General features: G+C 38.8%; 1 long non-coding RNA gene across 1 annotated transcript in view; it reads left to right on the top strand.

Annotated features, from left to right (window-relative positions):
• Nucleotides 1–12060, top strand: part of LOC134484789 (uncharacterized) — a 13195-nt gene extending 1135 nt beyond the window's left edge. The window contains exons 2-3 of the long non-coding RNA XR_010062583.1: nucleotides 873–974; nucleotides 11743–12060. This is a non-coding gene — a long non-coding RNA (uncharacterized LOC134484789). The remainder of the gene's footprint in view (nucleotides 1–872; nucleotides 975–11742) is intronic.
• Nucleotides 12061–12313: the final 253 nt, after the last annotated feature.

Raw genomic sequence — 12313 nt, 5'->3', positions numbered from 1 at the left:
GATGAAATTAGAATTGCATGATCAGAAGATATGGATATAGGTCTTTCCTGAGAGACACAGCTAGAACATGTCAAATACAAAAGTGAATGGTAGTAACAAAAAAGTGAACTGAAAGCACATCTCTTGTTGGTAGATTTTTGAGGAAGGATTACACGAGCTGAAGGAGCTTTCAGTCCAATAAAAAAGACAATGCCAACGAACCGGAGTTTTCTTGTACTATATGAATATTCAAATATAGTACATGGATAGACCTATGGCTCCAACTTCATATGTAGCAGAGAATGTCCTTGCTGGGCACCAATAGAGGAGATGCCCTTGGTCTAAACTAGGTTTTATTACCAATTCAAGGGAATGTCAAAGGGCATAAAGGGAAATTATATAAGAAGTGTGGGGGGACGGGGAGGGATCTTATGGACAGGAAACAGGGAAAGGCAAAAATATTTGAAATGTAAATATGGAAAAATCAAATTAAAAAGCAAAAAAATTGCTAAAAAATAAAAAGAATTAAATATGTTAAAGATATGAAAACTGCCATCTAATCAGACATATTGACTGAGAAATCTGAAGGGTCACAACCAGGCAATGGGAGACAGAGTAATATTAGTGGAAAAATGATATGATGAACTATAAACATGTCTCTCTCCCAAATACCAGTAACAGAGACAAACTGCACTATAGGTATCCAAATAATCGAGGAGTTTACTGTGAGCTGAAGAGAAAATACTTGTCTTTCACTTCTTCCTTAGGACCTTTTTCTTCTGGGCAAAAAAAAAAAAATAAAAGCCATCAGCTCTAAGGAAAAGAACAGTGCCCTTCGCAACGCCTGGTTTTTGGGATAAAGATATTAATGATATAAACTCTCTGACTAACAGGAACCACTTGAAGCAGGGAAGTCCAGATGCTTCTGACACGCTCCGAGCTCCGAGCTCCTGATCCCATGTGTGGAAGGCTCAGATCAATTCTATCTCTTCAAGGTAACTACTCAACTCCTACCAAGGACTGAGTGAGATTTCTCTGGGTGGACATATTTCTTCCTTTTTTTTATACCAAGACAGAAGTCCATCTTCATTCTCCCCATCTCTGAGCTTTTCATCCTCTTTGTTCTCACTCCCAAATTGATGTTTCCTCTGAAATAGAGGCCAATTAGTAAAACCTATAGGTGCTGAAGGAATATACGAGAGGCATTGCACACATGACAACATGATATCACAGGAGAAACTAGAGATCTCCAGGATACAAGAGATTTTTTCATGGAGGGCCTAATGATGATGTAACTGAGAATTTCCATGGCCTACCTCTAAACAGCTTTCTTTACATTGAGCAGTTTCGAGAGTGCCGTTTCCAGGTATGTGCCCTGTAACACAGGGGAATCCTTTATGTACTCCGTCTCTCTAAAGCTAGAGACTTCTCTTTGCTTCATTACTGTTTACATGTTCTGAATGGACAAAGTTAGTCTTGGCAGGGGTAGAAATGATCTAGACACACAGAGTAGAGGAGATACTTCTGGATAATAATTTTATTCCCAAATCAATTCCTGTGACATACAGTGCAATTTCCTAGGTTTTCTGTTTCCTAAAGGACAGAATTTGCCCTACAGTATTTTGACTGAATATTGTATTACATTTTCTTATTGTACTTCTTTTATTGGGACTTTGTATATATTCCTTTGTATATATATTTGTGTACTCAAAAACTGTATTTTCCAATTCATTTTTTGCACTGATTTTGGCAACAAAGAGGGTCGAGCTATAGAGTAAATCTAAGACTTTAAATATAGTGTACCTAATTAAAATGATAAACTCCCAAATCCTTATTTTATCCCAATATTACCAGACATCAGTAAAGCAAAGGACAAAATGAACTACAGATTATGTTTCTTGTAGTCCCATTAGATATCAGTACTCTAATATCTGAATTCCTGAGTTCTCAGGGACAGACTTGAGGGTTTTAAATAAATTACCCCGATTCTTTCTTCTGGTAAAACATGAGATTCAGGAGGATGGGCAGGGAGAAAAATCACTTGAGGTCAAGATAAACCTCAACTTCAATAGTTTCTTAAGAACAGGAGGGAGTCTATTTGACATTGTCATTTGGGGATTCTACATTCATGACCTAGTTTCACAGAAACCATGTTAAAATTCCACCTAACATCCTAGCTGTAGGAGCCACCAAAATATGTGTTTGTGTGTGTGTGTGTGTGTGTGTGCATACATTTTCTATATATTTTATATATATATATATTTCAGACACCAAAATTAGATAAGATTGATGATGCTAAGAAGTGCATACTGTCTGGAAAACAAGGGCACTGGAGAAAACTTCCTGAAGAAACCATGGCCTATGATCTAAGATCAAGAATCAACAAATGGGATCTCATAAAACTGAAAAGCTTTTGAAGGCAAAGGATACTGTGGTTAGGAAAAAACAGCAACCAACATATTGGGAAAAGATTTTGACCGATCCTACAACAGATAGAGGGTATATATATATATATATATATATATATATATATATATATATATATATATCCAAATTATACAAAGAACTCAAGAAGTTAGACCACCGCATGGAGTCAAATACCCTATTAAAAATGGGGTTCAGATCTAAACAAAGAATTCACAGCTGATGAACACGGAATGGCAGAGAAACACCTAAAGAAATGTTCAACATCTTTAGTCATAAGGGAAATAAAAATCAAAGCAACCCTGAGATTTCACCTCACACCAGTGAGAATGGCTAAGATCAAAATCTCAGGGGACAAAAGTGCTGGCGAGGATGTGGAGAAAGAGGAACACTCCTCCATTGTTGGTGGGATTGCAGACTTGTACAACCCTTCTGGAAATCAGTCTGGAGGTTCCTCAGAAAATTGGACATTGAACTACCTGAGGATCCAGCTATACCTCTCTTGGGGATATACTCAAAAGATGCCCAAACATATAAAAAGACACGTGTTCTACTATTTTCATAGCAGCCTTATTTATACTTTCCAGAAGCTGGAAAGAACCCAGATGCCCTTTAACAGAATGGATACAGAAAATGTGGTACATCTACACAATGGAATATTACACAGCTATCAAAAACAATGCCTTCATGAAATTCATAGGCAAATTGATCGAACTGCAAAATATCCTGAGTGACGTAACCCAATCACAGAAAAACACACATGGTATGCACTCATTGATAAGTGTCTATTAACCCAAATGCATGAAATATCCTAGATGCACAGAACACGTGATACTCAAGACGGATGATCAAAATGCGAATGCTTCACTCCTTCTTTAAAAGTGGAACCAGAATACACTTGGCATGGAATAGGAAGCAAAGATCAAATGAGTGGCAGAAGGAACACCCATTCAGAGCCTGCCCCACATGGGGCCTATACATATACAGTCACCCAATTAGAAAAGATCGATGAAGCAAAGAAATTCAGACTGACAGTTACCACATGTAAATCTCTCCTGAGAGGCACAGTCAGAATACGGTAAATACACAGGCGAATGCCAGCAGCAAACCAATGATCTGAGAAAGGGAACTGCGTTGTAAGAATCAAAAAAAGGACTGGATGACCTTAAAGGGGCTCGAGACCCCATATGAACAACAATACCAACCAACCAGTGCTTCCAGGGAGTAAGCCACTACCCAAAGACTATACATGGACTGTCCCTGGACTCTGACCTCATAGGCATCTATGAATATCCTAGTAAGAGCACCAGTGGAAGGGGAAGCCCTTTGTCCTTCTAAGACTGAATCCCCAGTGAACGTGATTGTTGGGGGGCTGGAGGTATTGGGGGGAGGATGGGAAGGGGATCACCCATATAGAATTGGTTATACAATGGACACCTTTACATACTACATCTCCCTAAAGTTAGAAACTACTTCTTGCTTCATTAGTGTATACATGCTGTAAATGTAGAAGGTCAGGCACTGGGCACACAGAGAAATGATCTAGGAACATGGGGTGAAGTAGATTCTTCTGGACAATCATTTTATTCCCAATTCCATTCCTCTGACATACAATTCAATTTCCTAGGTTTTCTACGTTTTCCACAAGCCAATATTTTTTCTACAGACCTTAATTGAATGAATTTCACATTACATTTTCTTATTTTACATTCCTTGATAGGGGACTTTATAAATATATTCCTGAATGTGTACTCAAAACTTCTGTTTTCCAATTCCAATTTTTTAAATGATTTTTTCAACAAAGGGGACTCAGCTATAGAGTATAATAATTTAAATATTATGTACCTACTTCAAAGAATAAACTCCCTAAACCTTATTTTATCCAAAAATTACCAGAAATCAGTAATGCAAAAAACACCATGGTGTATAGAATGCAGTTCTCTAGTCCCATTAGATATCAGTTCTCACATATCTACCTTCCTGTGTTCCCAGTCCCTAACTTGAGGGTTATGGATGTTCTACCATGATTATTTCTACAGGCCAAACAATATTCAGAAGGATCGGCAGTGAGAGGAATGGCTTTAGGTCCACTAAAACCTCAATACCAATATGTTCATATGAAAAGGAGGGAGTCTATTGGTCATATTCATTTGTGGATTATAAAATCTTGACATAGTTGTGCAGAATCCATTTTAAAATTGCACCTAACCAGCTGTACGAGCCAACAAATGTATATTTACTAGCCACGAAAACTAGATAATGTTGATAAAGCTAAGCAATGCATTCTGCAAGGAAGCTGATATAGATCTTCCCTGAGAGACACAGGAAGAACCTGTCAAGCAGAGAAGTGAATGCAAGTGGCAAACCAGTGAACTGAAAACAGACCTCTTGTTGGTATATTTTGAGAAAGAATTAAAGGAGCTAAAGTGGTTTTCAACCCCATAAGAACAACAATGCCAATGAACCAGAGCTTTCTGGGTCTAAACCAATATTCAAAGACTAAATGGACAGACCTATGGCTCCAACTGGATATGTAGCAAAGGATGGCTTTTTTGTGCTTCAACAGGAGAAGCCCTTCATCCTCCCTGGGTTTGACTCCCAGTTCAAGGGAATGTCAAGGAGCAGTAAGGGACATTGTAGAAATGGGGAGAGGGACAGTTTAGGGATCTTATGGGCCGGAAATTGGGGAGGAAATAACATTTGAATTGTAAATATAGAATTATCCAATTGAAAAAAGGAATAAAATTTGCTAAAAAAAATAAAAGAAATTAAAGTAAAGAAATCTGCCACCTAATCACACCTACTGATTCAGAAATCTAAAAGGTCACTGTCAAGGAATGGAACTCAGATTATTACTAGTGAAAAGACTGAGATGATGAAGTCTCAACTAGAAACAATTCTATCTCCCAGATATCAGTGTCAGACACAAACTGCAAAATAAGACCAATTTTTCCCTAAGTTTCAAACCGCAGATGAAAATCACCACGTGATTCAGGTAGTCTCTTTACTCTCCTTAAAACAAACTTAAGCACCTTCTATTGTTGTTGTAAAAATTAATAAAAATAAAAAAATAAAAAATAAAAATGAAACAGTAAATGTTTTTCTCTGGTTGGTTTACCCTGCTTGGGTTCCACACCTCAGTGCCCCAGATATCTGCTGGATATCTTGGCAGAAACACAGCCCAGCCACACACTTTCTTACAGTGAGACTCTTACATATAAAAAAACACCACACAATAATCTTATTTCCAATTGGTAAGATATAATTGCCCACTTAAACATACAAAGCCCGGTACCATCTATCCCTTGCACCTTATATTTACCAAGTCTCCAGCTTCTCCCACAACGACTCCTTGCTTCTCCTCTCTCTCTCTCTTTCTTTACTCACTCTCCCAAATATATCAACCCTTTCATGCTTTAGTTTCTCTTTCTCTTACAAAGACTCCTAGCTTCTCCCCTCTCTCCATCTCCTGTCAATTCTAACTCTTCTCAATTCCCCATCCTGTCTCTAAACCGTTCCCTTCTCCTCCTAGCTTCCTTCTTCTCCCCTATCTCCATCTCCGGTCTCTTCTAACACTTCTCAGTTCCCCATCCTATCTCTAAACCATTCCCTTCTCCTCCTTGCTTCCTTCTCCTCCCTTCACAGTCCCAACTGTTCCATCCTCTCCCCCTCCTGCTCAGGTTCCACTGGCTCAACTGTCAGCAACTGTCCTCTCTAACCCTATTCTCTGAATCTAATCCCCCTCTTGCTCCTGACATTTCCCTCTGTCCAAATCTCACGCTCTTGCCTTTATTTAACAAATTCAGAGAAAATTTCAAGGCAAACCACAACATTCTATCAATTCTAAAATCAATATGCAACTTAAAACTCAGGGCTTTAGCCCAAAATATATCCATCACTTAAGCTCTCTACCCGGAGCCACAGATTTTTCTTTAACCTTAATAACTTCTACAATATATGTCTGCATTCACTCTGCCTGCTGTTACAGACATTTATCACAACTCTCAACTTGGTGGTAGTGACTAATTTTTCCTTATCTAAGTTCTGAAGCTTTTATGAAAATCCCCCCTGTTTCAGGAAATGTCCCTACACTCTTCTTTCTAAAACCAAATTTTATCACTTTTTAATAATACCTTTAATAATGAAGTACCTTGTGTAGCTAGGATTTAATCCCAAAATTCACTTGGAGCCCACCTTAAAAAGAATATGAGTATCCTGAAAAACTTTCTAAACAACTTTCTTTAAAAAGCAGCTTTAATCTCTTAACTCTCTGAGCTGCCCTTACTTATCACAGAGCAGCGGACCTACAGCCTGTCAGTACAGGCTGCTTCGCTTTTTCATTGTTTGAATTCCTGGCCTTAAGTTATCACATGCCTTAACATAGAGCCTGTGTCCTCTTACTTAGAAAATAAAACTTTTCAGTAAACTCTAAGGATTGCTATTGGATTCTTGATCATCAACTTGGTTCATGATCTGTTGTAAAAAGAGAAAAGAAAAAAGTAATGTTGCCTTTTACCCCGCTAGCACTGGCACCATATTGTCCCATGATATCTGGTAGATATCTTTGGGAAAACACATTCCCACTCCTTGGCTGCCCAGTGTCTCTTGCTGCCACACACTTTCCTATCCTCAAACCCTCATGTAAAAGAACACACAACACAATAATTTTGACCCAATTAATAAGATATAATTGCCCACTTAAACAAACAAAGCACTTTACCATCTATCCCTTAGGAACATTAATACCAACCTGTAAATACAGAGAGCAGAATCTTGACTTCACCTTCAATGGCTTCTCACCCTCTCCTCTTCCTGTCTCTCCCTTTTCCTCTAGTCTCCTCCTCTCCTTTCAAACATCTCTCCCGCCCATCCTTCCTTCTCCTCTAATGACAGGATTCCTTCTATCCTGTTCCTGCCCCTCACATGTACTTTACAAATTCAATGGGAGGTGGTTCTTGTGAAGTCACCTGAGTTCTGAGTACAAGACTAGGCAACTATCCTTGGGCCAGTGGATTTAGCATCAAAATACAGATAACTTCAGGGCAAACCACAACAAGTAGCTTTGATATCCTAGTGAAATCTTTCAAGCCGTTAAAAATTGCAAATGTGAACATGTACTAATTTTCTTCTCCTGCTTGATGGTGAAAAAAGTGGTACCCAACACTGTATGAGACCTAGTATTACATAATACACGTAGAGAAAACAAATTACTCCCAAGGCCAACGTAACTTCATAAGTAAGCAATTTGTTATAAAGTAACAAAGAACAAACAAAGTACTTTTTTCAGTTGGTTTCCCTTCACTGTAGGCAGCAATTTGAATTTCTAGAGCAATGGTTAAGTATTGTATTATTTATCATTAAAAGTACCCTCATAAGAATCTTAAAAAAAAAAAAAGAAATCTAAACATCTGTATAAAAACGTCATATCTGCTTTAAATGATCAGAATATACGTCTGTGATTGGAAATCCTTATTAAATCTTATCAGGAAGCTGAGGGTAAAACTGGGTCAGAAATGAGTCATCAACAGTCCAGCTTCTGTGACAGTCACACCATTACCTGTACCACCATTGTTCTTGATCCCTGACCTTAAAAGGTCCCAGCCTTTCCGAACTTCAAATTGTTCCATTAATATATATATATATATATATATATATATATATATATATATTACATCAGAGACAGTAGTGAAAACATCTTAGCCAGCTTCACGAACACTTTTATTTTCCCAAAAGCTTTTTAAGGGTTGTGGTCGTCTCTGACCATTGTACATTTCTTCAGGCAATGATGGAAGCACTGATCTGCCCCAGAGGCAATCCCTGAATGACCTTGACCACTGTTATTGCCAATACCAATGGTGCTGCCTTTTGAGTGGTGGGAATCTCCATGAGGATTTTCATGCACTTCTTAGATTAAGAGAGATATGAGTGGTATAACTGAGCAACACTCTGCATGAAGTCCTCGTTGGGTTCATGACTCACCAAGGTCCAATGAGGCTGTGCTGAAGAGTGGGCCATAACCCAGGAGTTCTAAATCTCTATGCCATTTCTCCTTCTCAGGCCTTGGCCATACTCCATGTCAGAACCAAATTTGAACCATTCTTTTACCATGGATAGAATTTCAAATACTCTACTGATAGTGGGCATCCTTACATTGTCCTTGACTTTAATGGAATTTCTTTATGTTTCTCTCCATTTAGGTTGATGTTGGGTACCGACTTGCAGCTCATTGCTTCTATTATGTTTCTGCATAGGACTGGTATCCCTGCTCGCTCTTATCCTTTTAACATGAAAAGGGTTTCGAATATTTTTGCAAGCCTTTTCAGCATCTAATCAGATTATCATGTGATTTTTTTCTTTTATTTTCATTAGGTAGTGCATTATATTGATGAGTTTTCAGAAATTGAACCATCCCTGCCTCCCACTAGAAATTAATAATTGCACAGCATAACCTACAGAAGTGTTCTCATATTCACACACATACTCTAACAGCTCCTCCAAAAAACAAAAACGAAACATGTTAACAAAAAAAGCCATGCACCCTACAGAACATATCTAATACTCACATACACACTCAAACATCCCAATCGAAAAAACAAAAACCAAAAAACATGCAATCAAAAAAAAATAACCATGCTTCGACAACATCAAAATAGAATGAACTAAATATCACTTATCATTAATGCCTTTAAGCATTAATGGCCTCTACTCAATAGTAAAAGAACACAGGCTATCACAATGGATTTAAAAACAGGATCTATCCTTCTGTTGCACTCAAGAAACACAATCCAGCAACTGAGATAGACACAACCTCATACAAAGGTGTTTGAAAAGCTTTTCCAAGCAAATAGACACAAGAAACAAATGGCGTAGATATTCTAACATCCAGCAAATCAGACATGCAACCAAAAGTAATCAATAGAGTTGGGGAAGGAAAATTCATATGCATCAGAAGAAAAATCCACCAAAATGCCATCTTGATTCTAGATGTCTATATGCCAAAGACAAAGGCAGCAATATTGCTGAAGCTTAAATATCAAATCGAACCTCACAAATGAGTAGTAGGGAATATCAATGTCCTACTCTTACCAAGGGCAGGCCATTGAGACAGAAATTAAAAAAAAATGATGTAACTAACACGGGGTTCAATTAAGTTGACCTCACTGATATCTACATAATAATTCACCTGAATACAAAAGTAAACACTCTCCTTTCAGTACCTCATGGAACCTTATCCTAAACTGACCATGTTCTCACACTCTTAGAAAGCCACAAGGGATACAGAAAGACTGTGCTAACCATTGTATTTTCTCAGATGACAATGGATTAAAACTGGACTTCAACAATAAGAAAAAGTGTATAAACTCATTGAAATTCAATAACTCGCAACTGAAGAACCATCAGTTCAGAGAAGACATAAAAAAAAGCATTCCTAGAATTCAAAGAAAATGAAGGCACAGCTTCTCCAAACTTAAGGGAAATAAGGAAAGCATTGCTAAGAGGAACATGCATATGCAGCACAAGGCGCTTTCATAAAGAAACCAGAGAGAACCAACACTAGCAACTTCCCAGCACACCCTAAATCTCTAAAATAAAAAGAAGCAAATACATATTAAAGGAGGAGACAGCAAGAAATAATCAGACTCGGGGTGAAAGTGGTACATCAGAAACAAAGAATAAAAAGATCAACAAAAAAAAAAAAAATAGCTGGTTCCTTGCGAACTTCAACAAGACAGACAAACCCTAAGACAGATAATGTACTAGGAGGAGAAATAGCATCCAAATCAGAAATGATCAGGGAGCCACATCGATGGACACTGATAAAAGTCACAAAATCCTTAGGTCTCACTTCAGAAACCTGGTGGTTACACAATTTGAAGCTCTGAATGAAATGGATGATTTTGTAGATGGATAACACTGACCACATGTAAACTGAGGTAAGATAAACTATGTAAATAGCTCTACAACACCTAAAGAGACAAAAGAGTAATTAAAAGTTTCCCCACTGAAAGAGCCACAAGGCCAGATTGTTTGAGCACAGAGTCCTACCAGATTTTCAAAGAATTCTCAACATACTCCAAAAAACAGAAACAGGAGGAAAATTGCCAAACTTATTCCGTGACAGCACAGTCACCCTGACACCTAAATCACAATGGGACTCAACACAGCAAGAATTTCAGACGAACTTCCCTTAAGAACATAGGTGGAAAAAATACTAGGTAAAATTATAGAAAACAAAATCCAAGGACACATGAATATTCCATCCAGTGACATCTAGTAGGCTTCCTCCTGTAGCTGCAGGAGTGGTTCAGTCTATGAAAATCGATCAAAGTGATTCACCATATAAGCAAACTGAAGTGTAAAAATTTCTGCCCTCAGCATTTCACATTAACTTGTGAGCTACACATGGAGTTAAACTTTGTTTAAGTTGCATATAAACCTATATATATATATATATATACTACTCCTGGCCTTATAACTGAAAAGACCTCTGCCATACCTCAAGGACATGTGCTCCATAAGTTTCCTTACTGCTTTCTTCATAATAAGAAGGAAATAGAAATAACCCAGATGCCCCTCAACCAAAGAATGGCTACAGAAAATGTGGTTCATTTATAGTATGGAATACTATGCAGCTATGAAAATAAGTACATTGTGAGGATGTAGTCAAGTAGATGGAATGAGAAAGTATTGTTCTGAATGAGGTAATTGAGACACAAAATAACATGTACATATTCACTTAAAAGAAGGTATTAGCCATAAAGTACAGAATTCACAAGCTACGATCTACGGAACCAAAGAAGCTAAACAAGAAGAAAGGCCTAAGAAAATGCTTAAATTTCACTCAGAAAGATGAATAAAATAATGAGAGTAGGCAGATGGAAGGAAAGGATTGGGTGGTGAGAGGATGGGAAGGGAAATGGGGTTTGAGAATCATTTCTTGGGAGAGACGGGCAAGAGGGACAGAGGGCCAAGAGAATAAACTGAAATCAGTGACTGTCCAGGGTGGGTGATATCTGTATTATTTGCCTGCAATCTGGGATGTGTGAGGCTACCCCAGCATCCATGAGGGTGACTTTAGCTGAGATTCGTAGCAGTGGGGATACGGGTACTGAAATGGTCACTTTCCATAGCCACGGAGGACCCAAGGTGGAAGGATAATAACCCAAACACACTCCCAAAATTTTGACCCAGAATTTGTCCTCTCTATAAGAAACACAAGTACAGAGATGGAAGAGGAAATGAGGGAATGGCGACAAGGTAAGTGGCCGGATGTGAGACTTATCCTATGGGCAAACGGCAAACCCTGACATTATTAATGGTCCTTTCTTATGTTTGCAGACAGGAGGGTAGCATTATTGTCCTCTGCAAGACTCAACGGAGCAGCCGACTGACACAGGTGCACAGACATACGGCCAAATATCGAATGGAGCTCAGTGAGTCTCACTGAAGGGCTGAGGGAAGGGCAGACAGAGACAGAGGAGCACAATGATCTTCAGGTGGGGTCACTAAACCAGTCGCTTGTCTGTGGATCCTGTTCTCCTACCCGGGCTGCGTTTTCAGGACCTGGTGGGAGACGATGAATCTAGTTGAGTAGAGACTTGATGTGCCAGGGGAGAGGGTGAACCCAGAGGGGTCCTCCACTCTCTCAGATAAGAAGGGGAGAGGATAGAAGGAGGGAGTGTAAATGGTAGGAGCCTGGAGGAGTGTGGTTCCAGGGCAGCATTCAGAATGCTACCTGGTGAATAGATGCAACCATTCTAGCAAGGGACTCAGGCATGACATCACTGGGAAGTGGGCGGGACATCATGGGTGTGGGACATGACATCATGGTGGTGGGGCATGACATCACGATTATCCATCAGAAGTAATTATCTGGCTAAACATTCATCACGAGTGTCAGCTCCACAGG

The sequence above is a fragment of the Rattus norvegicus genome (genome assembly GCF_036323735.1).
Source record: "Rattus norvegicus strain BN/NHsdMcwi chromosome Y unlocalized genomic scaffold, GRCr8 chrY_unlocalized_7, whole genome shotgun sequence".
Lineage (NCBI taxonomy): Eukaryota > Metazoa > Chordata > Mammalia > Rodentia > Muridae > Rattus > Rattus norvegicus.
Note: the sequence above shows the minus strand (reverse complement) of the source record. Positions and strands in the feature narration are given on the sequence as shown.